General features: G+C 42.4%; 1 protein-coding gene across 2 annotated transcripts in view; it reads left to right on the plus strand.

Annotated features, from left to right (window-relative positions):
• The window catches only part of enox1 (ecto-NOX disulfide-thiol exchanger 1), a 100,594-nt gene that overhangs the window by 343 nt on the left and 85,251 nt on the right, over positions 1-15,000 (plus strand). The gene's annotated exons all lie outside the window — the stretch shown is intronic.

The following is a 15,000-nucleotide window of genomic DNA, read 5'->3' on the forward strand; positions in this document are numbered from 1 at the left end:
ACACACACACACACACACACACACAGCTGCCACTTACCAACAAACAAACTGAGATATTAAAAGGGGAGGAGATGAAAACGCGCCTCCTCCATGATGCTGAACGTGTTTGTGGTTTTTGTTTTCTTGAACACAGACACACAAAGACTCTTTGTTCAACAGTTTCCCAAATTCTGAGATTCATGTTCTCTGTTTTCTGTCTCTGGGTGAAAATGACTCTGAGTGAAAGTGAGAGGACAGACATATGAATTAGTGGGAGTCTGAAGCTCCCTGTTCTTTTATATCTACCTGTCTGTGTGCCTGTGTGTCTGTTATAGCAGGCGTTGATTGATGCAGGGGGGATATGTCCCCTTTCAATATTGAGAATAATTAGCCTAGGTTTGTCCCCCTTTAAAATATATGAAACAACCCAGTGGTGTAGTCTACGTGATGCGCAGGAATACGCAGTGTACCCATTAAGAAAGCTCCAGGATTTCCATATACCCACTTAAAAATGCCCAATGACACGCAACATACTTTGCATTGTAATTTTAATATATTTTGAATTGTCATCTGTGTTTTTCTTCGCCCAGACCCCCCACTATGAAATGCCCCCCCCCCCCTATTGTAGTAGGCTATTTTAATTTTCACGACTGTCAGACAACCCCCCAACCAGTGCATGAACAAATTGGGCTCCTCCCCTCACATGCTGTCTTTATAGATAGAAAAGGCCACAAGCCCTGAACTATCCCCCATGCACAAGCCAAACTGACTGACTGACAGTACAGTATACCCACTACAATACATAAGACTACACCACTGAAAGAACCCACTCAAAAGAAGTTAATCTAACCGTTCAGAGGGCTCAAAACATGTTCGTAAGACTGTAAGTAAGAACTGTGTCTACTTTGTGCTACATCATGTATTTTATGTAGATTTAACCTTTGCAGCTTCTGGCTTTAACGAGGTCTCGTTCTTTTTTGGCAGAGATTTGTTGTTGAGATGTACATGATTCATAAAACAAATCCACCCCGAAACACGTGACGATGTTCTAAATCTGCAGCAATGTTTGAACAATCTAGGAGAATAGTCAATATTTCCTTCACATAAATAAAACAGGGATGCACCGATGCACCGACCCCTACGCTTGCACTACGCGCGCTACGCTGGTCGACGTAATGACAGCGCCGTTGATTACGGGAAGGTGTTTACGTAGGTGGAGCGTTCAATGCAGTAGGCTGTGAGAAAGTGGAAATGGAACTCGTGAGCCGAAAAAGTGTAGTTTGGCAGTACTTTCAGTCAAAAGAAGGCCATTCAAGTCCAGCTACATGTTCAATCTGCAATGTTGATTTGTCTCGTGGTGGCGAGGACCCTAAACTATACACAACATCACCGCTGTTACAACATCTGGTATGAAACATCTGAAAGAATACGAGTTGTGCATGAAGGAATCTACAGACAGCAGCCAGAATGCAGCAACTTCAGGTACGGCAAAGGAAGGACAGTCACTGTTTACTTCATTAATGAGTTTACTGTGTTCATGGACTGAGGATGGGACGAGGATTCGGTATTCGGTTTCGGATTCGGCAGAATCTTAACCAGTGGATTCGGTATTTGGCCAAACCCCAAAAATCTGGATTCGGTGCATCCCTAATATAAAGACGTTTGCTCCATAAATTGTTGCATAACAATTCACCAGAAAGCAGGAAATTAAGTGTTTGATGCTCAAAGTTTTATGGGCGAAGACCTCCAGACCCCCGGTTATATAATGTCATCCTCCCCGTCCCCCCAACCAAACCTACTGTCTGCGTGATGAGATCAGCTGATGGAGGAGAGGATGTCCTTTGTAAAAGTCACCTTCTCACTCCTTATTCTGCTGCTCTGACCAACCTGTTCTCTCTCCCAACTCTGAAAATACTGAAGCTTGGTCAGAGTCTCTCAGCGTCAGATACTGACGCAAAATCTCCCTTCTGCGTTTGTATGGAGATGACGTAGGATTAAGAGAGACAACGGTAGAGAGTAGTATGTAGAGAGACAACAGAAGAGTAGTATGTAGAGAGACAACAGTAGAGAGTAGTATGTAGAGTTACAACAGTAGAGTAGTATGTAGAGAGTAGCATGTAGAGAGACAACAGTAGAGAGTAGTATGTAGAGAGACAACAGTAGAGAGTAGTATGTAGAGAGACAACAGTAGAGAGTAGTATGTAGAGAGACAGCAGTAGAGTAGTATGTAGAGAGTAGCATGTAGAGAGACAACAGTAGAGAGTAGTATGTAGAGAGACAACAGTAGAGAGTAGTATGTAGAGTTACAACAGTAGAGTAGTATGTAGAGAGTAGCATGTAGAGAGACAACAGTAGAGAGTAGTATGCAGAGAGACAACAGTAGAGAGTAGTATGTAGAGAGACAGCAGTAGAGTAGTATGTAGAGTTACAACAGTAGAGTAGTATGTAGAGAGCAGTAGCAGTGTATGAGAGAGACAACAGTAGAGAGTAGTATGTAGAGACAACAGTAGAGAGTAGTATGTAGAGTACACAACAGTAGTAGAGAGTAGTATGAAGAGAGACAACAGTAGAGAGTAGTATGTAGAGAGACAACAGTAGAGAGTAGCATGTAGAGAGACAACAGTAGAGAGTAGTATGTAGAGACAGCAGTAGAGAGTAGTATGAAGAGAGACAACAGTAGAGAATAGTATGTAGAGACAACAGTAGAGAGTAGTATGTAGAGAGACAACAGTAGAGAGTAGTATGTAGAGAGACAACAGTAGAGAGTAGTATGCAGAGAGACAACAGTAGAGAGTAGTATGTAGAGAGACAACAGTAGAGAGTAGCATGTAGAGAGACAACAGTAGAGAGTAGTATGCAGAGAGACAGCAGGAGACCGGGGTTAATGTCCCATTCTTGTCCCACGTGTCACTGAAATGTAAATTTTATAACCCCACCCACCATCTTTGCCTAAACCTAACTGTCCCGTTTTTGTGCCGCATGTCAGTTACACTTACGTCCCGACCCAGAGCATCAAAAAGTGACGGCAAGAGTCCGATCAAGCGCGTCTAAATATGGTGCCGAAGGGCTAGACGTGAGAAGAGAGTTTTGATTACTTTCCGATTAATCCTCCAGCCCTAATATTCCGTATAAATTAGTAGCCTACATAAATTCATTCACACTGTTTCACATCATCATAATAATTCACGTAGCGTTGCCTTTTATCCGTTTAGAAACCTTTGAATCTTTGAAAATTTTGAAGCAGCTGCAGATAAAACATAGCCTACTTTTCTTTTCAAAAGTTTTTTTATTGAGCATTTAAAAGCTTTTACACACAAGATACTTAAAACAACAAGGATGGGATAAACATAACAACAAATGGAGGAGGGGAATAAAATCCATTTCCAAAGAGTAGGTCAACTAAAATCAAGCAATACCCATTTTTCAAGAAGAAAGAGACATACCGGTAGTTAATTGTTCTGCATGAGAAATGAAAATATTATCTCGTTTGATGCAATAAATGATCAGACAATGAGTCCCAAACTGTGACAGATTAGCAGCCGTTTGTTAAGTACAAACAGTTGAACTCAGAGCATGTGTGTGTCGAGTGGCGCTGAGTCATAAACATGAAAACGTGGCACTCCTGGTAGCAGAGATGTCACCACGGCGACGTCTCCTGGGCACCACGGAGAGGAGAAAGTTACAAACACTTCCTGTAATCTGATTACTGAGAGTTCAGCCCACACAGGGACACACACATACATGCACACAGAGACACACACACACACACACACACACACACACACTCACACACACACACACACACACTCACACACACACACACACACACACAGAGACACACACATACACAGACACATACACACACACACACACACACACACACACACACACACAGAGAGCGACACATACACAGACACACACACACACACACACACACACACACACACACACACACACACACTGAGATACACACTCACACTCACAAACACACACACACACACACACACTTACACAGAGACACACACATACACAGACACACACACACAGAGAGACACACTCTCACACTTTCTCACACACACACTCTCTGTGGGGATAAATAAAGTATCTATCTATCTATCTATCTCTATAATCAATTCATTTACAATGAATGTGTCTGTGTGTGTGTCTGTGTGTGTGTCTCTGTGTATATGTGTGTGTGTGTGTGTTTCTGTGTGAAAAAAGCGACAAAAACGTCAGCAAAAGTGATAAAACGTTGACATGGGCCAAAATTGATACGCGGGCCGGATCAAAATCTGCGAGGGCCGTGATTTGGCCCCCGGGCCTTGAGTTGGACATGTGTTTTAAGATTATCACCTTAAAATAACTTAAAAATCCTTAAAGATCTTCTACACATCGACTCGTGTGCGGCCTCAACGTCTGCTTCTGTTACTTTAAATACTAAATCTCTAAAGTATACCTCTTTAAACTCCCTTAAATCATTCCCCCTGACCGTCACGGTGGTTTCATTCATCCGGAAACGGCCGCGTGAAGAACATCAGGTGGAATCTGTTCTGCAGTGCAGGCGAGGAAATGTGACAGAAAGAGAGTCAAATAAAAACGTAGAGACACTGCAGTGTTTCCAGAGCCAACGCTGCTCGCCTGTTCACACCGAGCCGGCCGTAAATCTCAGACAGACGATGAGAAACAGCTGTGTGGAGAGAGGAACGGAGGTTACAGCCAACGGACCGTCTGAGGCCACATCTGCACTGCACCTCTGCACTATTCTGATAACAACAGACACACACCAGCGTCTGGTTGATCTTAAACAGCAGGTGAGAGCGAGCGTCGAAAGCGAGCATCGAAAGCATAAAAAAAGCAGGACAAAAAGCTGAAAAAATGTCAAAGAAGGCATCAAAAAAGCTTTAAAAAAGTGCGATATATAGAGTGAAATAAAGAGCCAAAAAAAGCGCCAAAAAATCTTAAAAAATTTAGAAAAAAGCACACAAAAAGCAAAAAAAAAAGGCATGTTTAGACGTGAGCGTCGAAAGCGAGCGTCGAAAGCGCAAAAAACGCAGGAGAAAAAGCTGAAACAAAATCTCAAAAGAAGTCGTCAAAAAGTATTATAAGCTTTTAAAAAGAACGTCTGAAAAACAGGACAAAAAGCTGAAAAAAATTCAAAGAAGGCATCAAAAAAGCTTTTAAAAAAGTGTCAAATATAGAGCGAAATAAAGAGCCAAAAAACTTTAAAAAAAGACATGTTTAGAGTCATTCTGATGCTACATATGCACTGCTACTATTCTGATAACAACAGACACACACCAGCATCTGGTTGATCTTTTACAGCATTAAGACGAAAGCAGGTGAGAGCGAGCGTCGTAAGCGAGCATCCAAAGCGAGCGTCGAAAGTGAGCATTGAAAGCGCCAAAAAAAATGACTAAAAAGCATCAAATAAAGAACTCAAGCGTAAAAAAAAATCTGTCAAAGAGAAGAAAGAGCTTAAAAAATGTCAAAGAAGGTGTCAAAAAAGCATTAACCCACAGAACCCGATCGCGTCGTAGACGACACAAAACGGCACCTCTGATTAATATTTAGATAATTTAGATAATTTAGATAATTTAGATAATTTAGATAATTTGATGATTTGAACGGTTTAATGTAGAAACTTACCGATTTTTGCTGCTAAAAGCTGAGGAGTTAGCCATCACGGCGGTGTCTTTGGTGTCTTTGTAGCCTTTACAGAAGGTTTTCTATCCAGCCTGGAACTTCTTTTCGGAGTTGTTCAGCAATAAATCCAAACGCTCACATCCTAGATTTATCCACTTGATGTCCATAATTTATCAATTTTCCGTCATTTTTGCAGCTAGCTCGAGGCTAGGTGCCATTTTGAATATCCCATGATGCTTTGCGAGATTGTGTTGACGTCTTTCAAACAATGGGAAGGCAGGTCCGTCATACAAAGAGTATATGCTTTGGAAAGATGCATCACTCCACCGAATCCGAGCGAGAACAAAGGCTATAGAGGGAAAGATAGATCACTCCAGTTTATTACCGTTCTACAGAGAAGAATGTTTTGAGATTTGGCATATATTTAGGCCTTTTTTGAAGAAATGTAAATAGTTTGTCCTTTTACATGAGTTGTAATGTTCATTATGTTTATTTTTGCACTGCATGACTCCACATATATAGGAAACGGTTTTAGAACATTACTGTGTGTGTGATTTCAGTAAATATGACATTATTATTTGATTACTGGCATAAGTGAATGTCATGACGGCAAAAGCGTCTGGACTTTTTTTGAAAAAATGTATGTATTTAGTCAACTGTATAAGTTATAATGTTTATTTCTTCACAGTTTGACTCCTAATACATATGGGAACTGATTTAGACAGGAGATTGGCTTAGCTTTTATTGATCTGTCTGTGATATCAATATATATCTGTGAGATTCATGTTCTGTTTTATTTATTTATTTGTCTTTAAGGTCATACAACCTATTTTTACATTCAAGTGACCTCACTGCAGCACACATATTCTAATAGCCCAGTTTTTCCTGAAAAAAATGATGTTCATAAATTGGCTGTAGACAACAGGGTTGATGTTTTACAAGCTTTTTTAGAAAATAAAACCAGACGGACAATGAACTGTAAAAATGCCCTTAGTGCTGGTAGGGTTAAAAGCTTTTAAAAAGTGCAGAATAAAGAGCCAAATTTAAAGTACAAAAAACGTCTAAACAGCGTCCAGAAAAGTGTGTTTAGAGCCAACAGTTAGTGATGTCGTGGTATATTAGTGTAGCAGAGGATGAGAAACATCGAAAGCGCCCAAAAAGCATCAAAAATATTCACAAATTTTCAAAAAACAAAACGTTGAAAAGGCATAAAAAAAACATTTTTAAAAAATGTTTTAAAAAAATGCTTAGAAAAGCGGGAAAAAAAAACATTTAAAACGTCAAAAAAGTGTCAAAAAAAGCACAGAATAAAGAGCCCAAAAAGCGCCAAGAACAGCGCCCAAAAATGTCAAGTCAGTGTCAGCAGGAGGATTTCCCCGTGCATTGGTGTCTAAGTTTACAGAAGACAACGCTGTAATGTAACCCTACAGGACAAATGTTGCGTCAGTTAGCGTTAGGGTTGCACGATATTGAAAAAATGTGATATTGCAATATTGATATTAACTTCGATATTTTTAAACATATGTAAAATTACAAAAGTTATGGAAAAACGCATCAAAATAGATTCTTAACAAATTAAACAAGTTTAATTACAACACAAGGTTTATTTCAACTGACGGTCACATTGGACTGGTCCAACATGAATAAATAAATAAGGACCATGTCTACAGAACAGGAAAAAAAAATAAAAAAAAAAATAAAAAAAAAATATATATATATATATATATATATATATATATATATATATATATATATATATAAAGAGAACAGGACACAACTTTTCTTTCTCTTCTCTGATGCATTCCGTTTTGTTGTCTCTATCTATTTCTTCACTTACACTGTCACTCTGTCGAAATATGCACACACGTGGTACGCTCCATACGCTCCCGTGCGCTGACGTGCACCAACATGTGCAAGTGGTACGGTAACTGGCCAATGAATCATGTTCATTATAGCGACTCAAGTGAGCTCTAAATCAAACACAACTAAGCCACACAGCCAACGGACGGGACGCAGCGCTCCACAAAATAAGCAAAATATTGCATACTTATTGCAACACTTGCGATATATTGCGATAACGATATTGAGTCGATATATCTTGCACCCCTAGTGTGTGTGTGTGTGTGTGTGTGTGTGTGAGAATGTGTGTGTGTCTCTGTGTCTGTGTGTATATATATGTGTGTGTGTGCGTGTGTATGTGTGTATGTCTGTGTGTGTGTCTGTGTGTGTGTCTCTCTGTGTGTATATATGTGTGTGTGTCTGTGTGTGTCTGTGTGTGTGTCTGTGTGTATGTTTGTGTGTGTGTGTGTGTGTGTGTGTCTATGAACCCTGTAACCCCTAAAAAAAACTTGGTCCCCAGAACGACAGGGGACGTCAAAGTGTGGGTCCCCACATTGTCATGAAAACCAGAACACAAACACACGGAGATGCTTGTGGAGTCGTCCCAGGTGAATAATTCCTCCTTCCTGGTGGTGGAACGCAGCCTAATGCTCCCACCGTATCTCAGAATACCGCCACAATTAGCGCCAGCCGTCCCCATTGAGCGCTACAGCATGGGGTCAATTAACGTGGGAGAAGAAGACATGAAGAGGACGGATAATCGCATTACGGCTGCTAACAGGCAGCTTTTTGACTGCATGGTGTAATGAGCTGCAGGAAACATAATGCCAGCAGCAGTGAAAAGGATTCAGGGTGTCTGTGCTGAATGACCGTACTTGTTGTTTTGTTTCTCTCTCTCCTGTGAGAAATCAGCAGACATGTTTTCCCAGCAGCCCACAGGCCTGCGGGAGCTGCGGAGAGTTACGGTTATGATTCCCCGTTGGACCAAACCAGACTCACACAGGCTCACACGATACTGGGATATTTTTTTTAAACGACCTGCTTCATGTAATTCTACTGGAACATAGGGTCAGTTTCAGCAAATATGACAGAAAGTTAGTTTTATAAGTCTTACCTACTGCACCTTTAAGACAAATGCAAGTGAGAGTGAGCGTCAAAAGTGAGCGCCGAAAGTGCCAAAAACAGCATTTCTCCAAAAAGAGTCAAAAAGGCTTCAAAAAAGCACGACAGAAAGGTGTGTGTGTGTGCGTGCGTGCGTGCGTGCGTGCGTGTGTGTGTGTGTGTGTCTGTGTGTGTGTGTGTGGTCTTTTTCTGGCGACACATCAAGTGAATCTGGTTCTCTGGAGCTGCAGAGGAGAGCAGGCAGGAAGTAGGATTTTCTTCCCGTCTGTCTGAGAAGCACTTATTAAATATAGAGCTGCAGTTAACCGTAATTATCACCGTCTGTTTCCTCCGTTAATCCGTCAGTCGTTTGGTTGGTTGAATGTCAGAATGTAGTGGGGGGGAAAAACTAAGATATTTCATTCTGTGTTGCCTGTTCACAAACTGGGGTAGACGCTCCATATTCATGCTCCATCTTGAAATACGTTAGCCGGTAAGGGACATACAGGACATACTGCTCTGCTTTTCACGTTTTCACTGTCACATGATAAACTCACAGGTGTTGCTAATGCTGCTAATGGGTATCGTAGCTTCCCGGCCGCGATACAGGAACAGGAGTCTTCTTCTTTGCCCAGAAAAAGTGAAAGGATATTGAAAAGAGCAAGAGACCGGCATCATCAGAACAAAAGACTGAATATTGGAGCTGCCTTCCAAAGATGGAAACACCAAGGGGGTAAGCGTCTGTCAACAACCCGTAGCTCCTATGGCGCCATTTTGATGCTAACAAGCATTCACCCACCATTAGCATCCCATTGACTGTCATTCATTTTGGCGTCACTTTGACAGAGAATAACTTTACATCGGAAGAGTTTAAAGACTCTATTTGTCCATTGTTTATTTCTAAAGAAACACGACAATGTATAAAAGGCTCCATTACCTTGTACCTCACGTTATGGCTCCGTAGCAGACGTTTTTATAAAAATAGGCTAACGATTGGGTCATAACCACGAGACTTACTGTCTCATAGTAGAGGAATTACCGTATAGTACAGGAGAAGCTCTCAGGTAGTTTGGACTTACATACTTACTCTTGGTCCATTTTATATAATGTCTATGGGAAAGACCTGATAAAGGAAAAGGGGATCGAAAGAGATGCCGAACGGCTACCGTAGCTGTAATACGTACTTTGAACTGCGTGGCGCGAGAGAGTTGATTGCGATATATGATCTCAACGCTAGATGGGAGAAATTCCCACACATTGGACCTTTTAAACCAAACACAATCATCTTGGGCGGTGCTAAGCGCCTGACGGAGCCCCGGTGCCTCTGCTAAATAGTCTCGGGAAGGAACTTTAAATAAAAGGGAGGAAAGCTGCAGAGAAAAATGTCCGAATTTCTGCAATTAAAGTCATAATTTGGTGAGAAAAAAAACTCAGACATTTTTTTAAGTTTTTTTTGTCAAGGAGCACACAGTTTTTGTTTATATCTTTGAGATTTGAGCCAGTAAGATGTAAAATAAAAGAATTATTAAATATTCTGTACTGCAACAAAACCGTTATCGTAACTAAGTCATTCATACGACAGCCAATTAGGGACTAGCCAGACCTTCCTCCACAGCTCTGCGGAGGAAGGTCTGGCTAGTCCACATAGCATTCCTGGATGGAAGAACAACGTGCTCTGGTTTATTGGCATTTCTTTAACCCTTGTGTTGTCTTCCTGTCGACCATGCAACTTTTTGTTTTTCTGGGTCCAAAGTTTAGTTGTTCTTTTTTGACATTTGTCACTTTTCCCAGGCCTTTTTGTCGTTTTTTTTCCAAGTTTTTGTCACTTTTTACGATGTTTTCGTTGATGTTTATACACACACAGACACACACACACACACACACACACACACACACACACACACACACACACAGACACAGACACACACAGACATACACAAACACACACACACACACACAGACACAGACACACACAGACACAGACACACACACACACACACACACACACACACACACACACACACACACACACACACACACACACACACAAAGAAAGAGGATGGTAACGGACATCTGAATAATCCCTGACATGAAACCTAGTCGATATAGACTAAGTAACTACGTTTACGGACTCGCAGCTGTGGGCAGTGCAAGAATGAATAAAAAGGAAACACAATGTCTATTTGGTGTTAATTTTGACGTTTAAAACAATGATTTTTCTTGCCTGGCCTGTCCAGTTATAGGTGAAACAATGAAATACTTCCTCCTCTTGTTTCTGACTCTCGGCTGATTGATCGGCACACATTCCACTTTCCATCCAGTGAAACCTTTTTCCTTCTTTTCTCTCTCTGGTGTGATGAGGCCAGAAGAGCTGCTGCAGTCACAGGAGACCTCATTTCAAATCCCATCAGTGTGGGAGACGGTGCTGAGTTCCCAGTTTCCAGAATGTAGAATTCTAACACTATTAATAATAATGCGTGTATCAGCTCTGTCGTCAGGTTTTCAGCCTCTGTGTGTGCTGCTGTTCACGGCCTTCGATGCGGAGACAGAGAGGCAGAAATACATCCAGATCTGCAGCTCCTGAATCAGCTGCTTCTTCATTCATTTAGAGTCTGGATCAACCAAAGTACATTTCAAGGATTAAACTGTGGCTTGGCGAAGTGTGTGTGTGTGTGTGTGTGTGTGTGTGTGCAGAGGTGTGTAGATAAGCAGCAGGCTCTTGCTCTCCCCATTAGGCCGGCTGAAGAAGGATGACATGACTCCCATTTCCCACACCCTCCCCCACTCAACACACACACACACACACACACACACACACACACAAACACACACATATTCTTGTACTTGCTGCCTAGTAAGGACCAAGTAATCGCACGCCAGCCCGCACGCACGCACGCACGCACGCACGCACGCACGCACGCACGCACGCACGCACGCACGCACGCACACACTTTCCAGGGTTAAATGTGGGTTAAACATCGAGTGTCTGACATGATGTGTATCTGTGTGAGATTAATTAACAGACGGACAAACACATCCATTTCTGTTGTCACACAGCAGTGTGTGTGTGTGTGTGTTTGTGTGTGTGCGTGTGTTTGAGTTCGTTGGACGATTTCACAGCTTCCTATTCTTCAGGAGCCAACACACATGGCTTTAATATTCTATTTATATACACACATACAGGCCCAAACGCACTGACAGCGTCTGACGCGCCCGTTTTGGAGCACACCCATTGTTTTAAATCTCTAAACGTAACCGTCTGTCCTGCAGAACAGTCTCTTTTTGTCGGCTAAACTCAACTTGTAAAGACCGCTAAAATAAGTCTCTGGAACAAACTCTCTCCAGATCTGGTAACACATATAGTGAACACGGTGACAAAACTAATGTTCGTAATGCTAATTCTGGTTTTTAGCTGTTAAATATCGAATGTTAGCAAAAGAAAACATTAACAAATTATGCAAATGTAACTTTTTTTTAATCCTTCAACATGAAAGCGCCAAAAGCGTGGAAATAAATGTGGATAAAAACATGGAAAAATGTCATAAAGCGACGGGATGGCAAGGCCCTCGGCTCTGCAGCGAGGGACATCAGTCCGACGGCCGTGGGACGGTGAAGCTCTCGGCTCTGCAGCGGGGACATCAGTCCGACAGCCGCGGGACAGTGAGGACAGTGAGGGATGAGCTGTTTTTAAGGAGCAGACTGCTCGGGACAAAGAAGATGGATCATTACACCGTCCAGCAGCGGGAACAATAGAGGGAACACGCTGCCGGCAGCCTGCCAACCTCTCTTCCCCCCTCCGTCTCTGTCTCTCCGTCTCTCTGTCTCTCTGCTCTCCGTCCTGATGAAAACACTGCAGCTGGTTTCTCTCTGCTGGCTCTCTTCCTTACCTCCCAGCTGCACGCAGTGATGCAACAGGCCGTCAGCATCAACCCAGCGTCTCGGACTCTTTACTCTGAGTAGTGTCTGTGGAGAAAACAGTGGCCTCACCGTGTGGAGATTCCCGCGGCCCTACGAGATGTTTGAAGGGTTGAGCATCGAGAACACGACTCCAAAGTTATACGGACGAGTGTGAAGGAACGTTCATGCATTCTGTTTTTTACTACATACAGTTTATATGCTGGTCACAAAGCTCTCTGAGTGTTCTGTTGTCTTAAAACGTGCGTGCGTGCCTTCGTGACAGACAGTAATGGCCGCTCCGAGCGTCGTATGCTCTGCTGGTTGCACTGATGAATCTGCTTGGACAGGTTCCTGTCCCCTGCAGACACATCTCACACCACACTACACCTCCCAGAATCCATCTGTCTCTGAGCTCTTCTGGTGACCACTGACCTACTGACCCCCCCGCAGACTCTTTGCAGTAATCACCTGCTGCTGTCACTCATTATTTGCCCTGCCAGGCATTCTGCGTGTGTGCGTGTGTGTGTGTGTGTGTGTGTGTGTGTGTGCCTTTGTGTGTCTCAGTGTGTGTGTGTGTGTGAGTGTGTGTGTGTGTGTGTGTGTGTGTGTGTGTGCGTGCGTGCGTGCGTGCGACCCCGAGCTAATGGAGCGTGAGAGCTTTTTATTAAACGACAATACGCGCTTATCTCGTTAGAGGCGGTCGAAAAAGCTCGCTGCTCTTTATATCAGGAGGGACCCCAATTTATAGCCACAGACCCTGAGTTCTGAATCATCCGTTTATTAAATATGCATCTTTCAGATTTGAATAGTTGCTTTTTGTTGAAACGTCGCCGCTCATCTCTCAACCTTTTCCAGCTGAGGAGGAAAGTGCAGCCGGAGGGAATGGAGCGAGAACACAAAGGTTAACTAGGCCACATCTCTCTCTTTCTCTTTCCTCTTTTCTCTTATTCTGGCCTGCAGTCTGTCTGCAGTCTGTGGAGCGTGGATAAACACACAAAACACGAAATATAATGTGCACTCTTTGAGTCTTAGCTCCGAAAGAGACTGAAGCGGCATTCATCTTTGTGTTAAGATGTCAAAAAGCATCAGTTCAATGGTCACAGGGCACTTTATTATGATTACACGAGCATATGCATCTCACTGCGGAGTTATTGGGTTTTATCTTTAAATAGTGAACATTTTTATTGTGTGAGTGACTGTGCAGATGTTCCTGAGTTTGTCTGCAGATGATGATTGTTCTATAGCGTTGATCTTGGGCTGGTCTGTGTTGCAGCGATAGACCGGTGTGATGTTGAAGTTAATGGTTGTCATAACTATATAATAAGTGTAATGTTAATCCACCTGTTGTCCTCGGGTCAAATTTGACCCATTTTCTAGATCAGAAATGTGGGTTTCTTTCAACCAAATTTTCAAAGAAAAGTAACGTGGATGGTTCCCTACAACGCTCTTACTTTCATTGAATTTGGTTGTTTTATTCAATTTAATAGCATTTAGAGAGAAATAAATTGATCAAAGGATGTTGGAAAAAAGTGACAAAAATGTCGGAAAAAGCGCAGAAAAAGTGACCAAAAAATGGAGAGAAAAAAACAGACAAATCATAATTTTTGTGTTAAGATGTTAAAAAGCATCAGTTCAGTGGTCACAGGGCACATTATTATGATTACACGAGCATATGCATCTTACTGCGGAGTTATTGGGTGTTTTACCCTGCAGAGATCTGAGGAGCAGTTAACAATAGTAAGTGTTGGGGAGTAACGGAATACATGTACCAGCGTTACGTATTCAGAATATCCTTCTCAACACTGACCATAGTCCTCAGAAATCCACCGGAGGTTAGAGCGCCACACAAAGAGAGATGAAGGGGACGGGACATCAGGCCGAATGTCCGGCGGCACGGGAGAGCAATCCCGTAAAGGGAATGTCGTCGACATAGGGTAGTTTATTGAAGATGTGTGTGAACAAATATCTTTAAATTCCTGTCACCGAACATCTGTTCATCAGTAAAAACATCTGCATCTTACCAGGAATTATGAATTATAAAAATGATCATTTCTGGGTGTAAACATCAGCTGTTAACAAAGAGAGGATGATGAGGGTTTTTCACTCAGCGCCCATCAAAGCATCTTCACCTTAAGTCTTTGAGTTATCAGGTTGCTTAACAACAGGAGAGGACCAGCATGTGTGTGTGTGTCTGTGTGTGTTACTAAGTTTCCTAATTGGCCTAATCGATCGTGCGCTGAGCTAAGATTAATACAGCACAGGTTAATAAGATGGTAGAATAGTTCAAATACAAGTTCATTTTTCATACATACCCAAGGAATGCAGGTCGGGCTAAATTTGATACCGGGCAAGATATCAATCATGTAACGCTGTGTTCCACCTTTCCTTTCCTGTTTTCGGGCTCCCAGACCGTAGTGGGGAAGCACAGGGGAGAGGTTCCCTCCAGGGCCGATGCTTTCGGTGGTAACAGGTGGTGTGGTGGGTGAGTGATGGTCCAGTGGATTAGTCACATGCCTTTGGTGTGGGAGATCTGGGTTCAAT

The sequence above is a fragment of the Sander lucioperca genome, chromosome 8 (genome assembly GCF_008315115.2).
Source record: "Sander lucioperca isolate FBNREF2018 chromosome 8, SLUC_FBN_1.2, whole genome shotgun sequence".
In the NCBI taxonomy this organism is placed as follows: Eukaryota; Metazoa; Chordata; class Actinopteri; order Perciformes; family Percidae; genus Sander; species Sander lucioperca.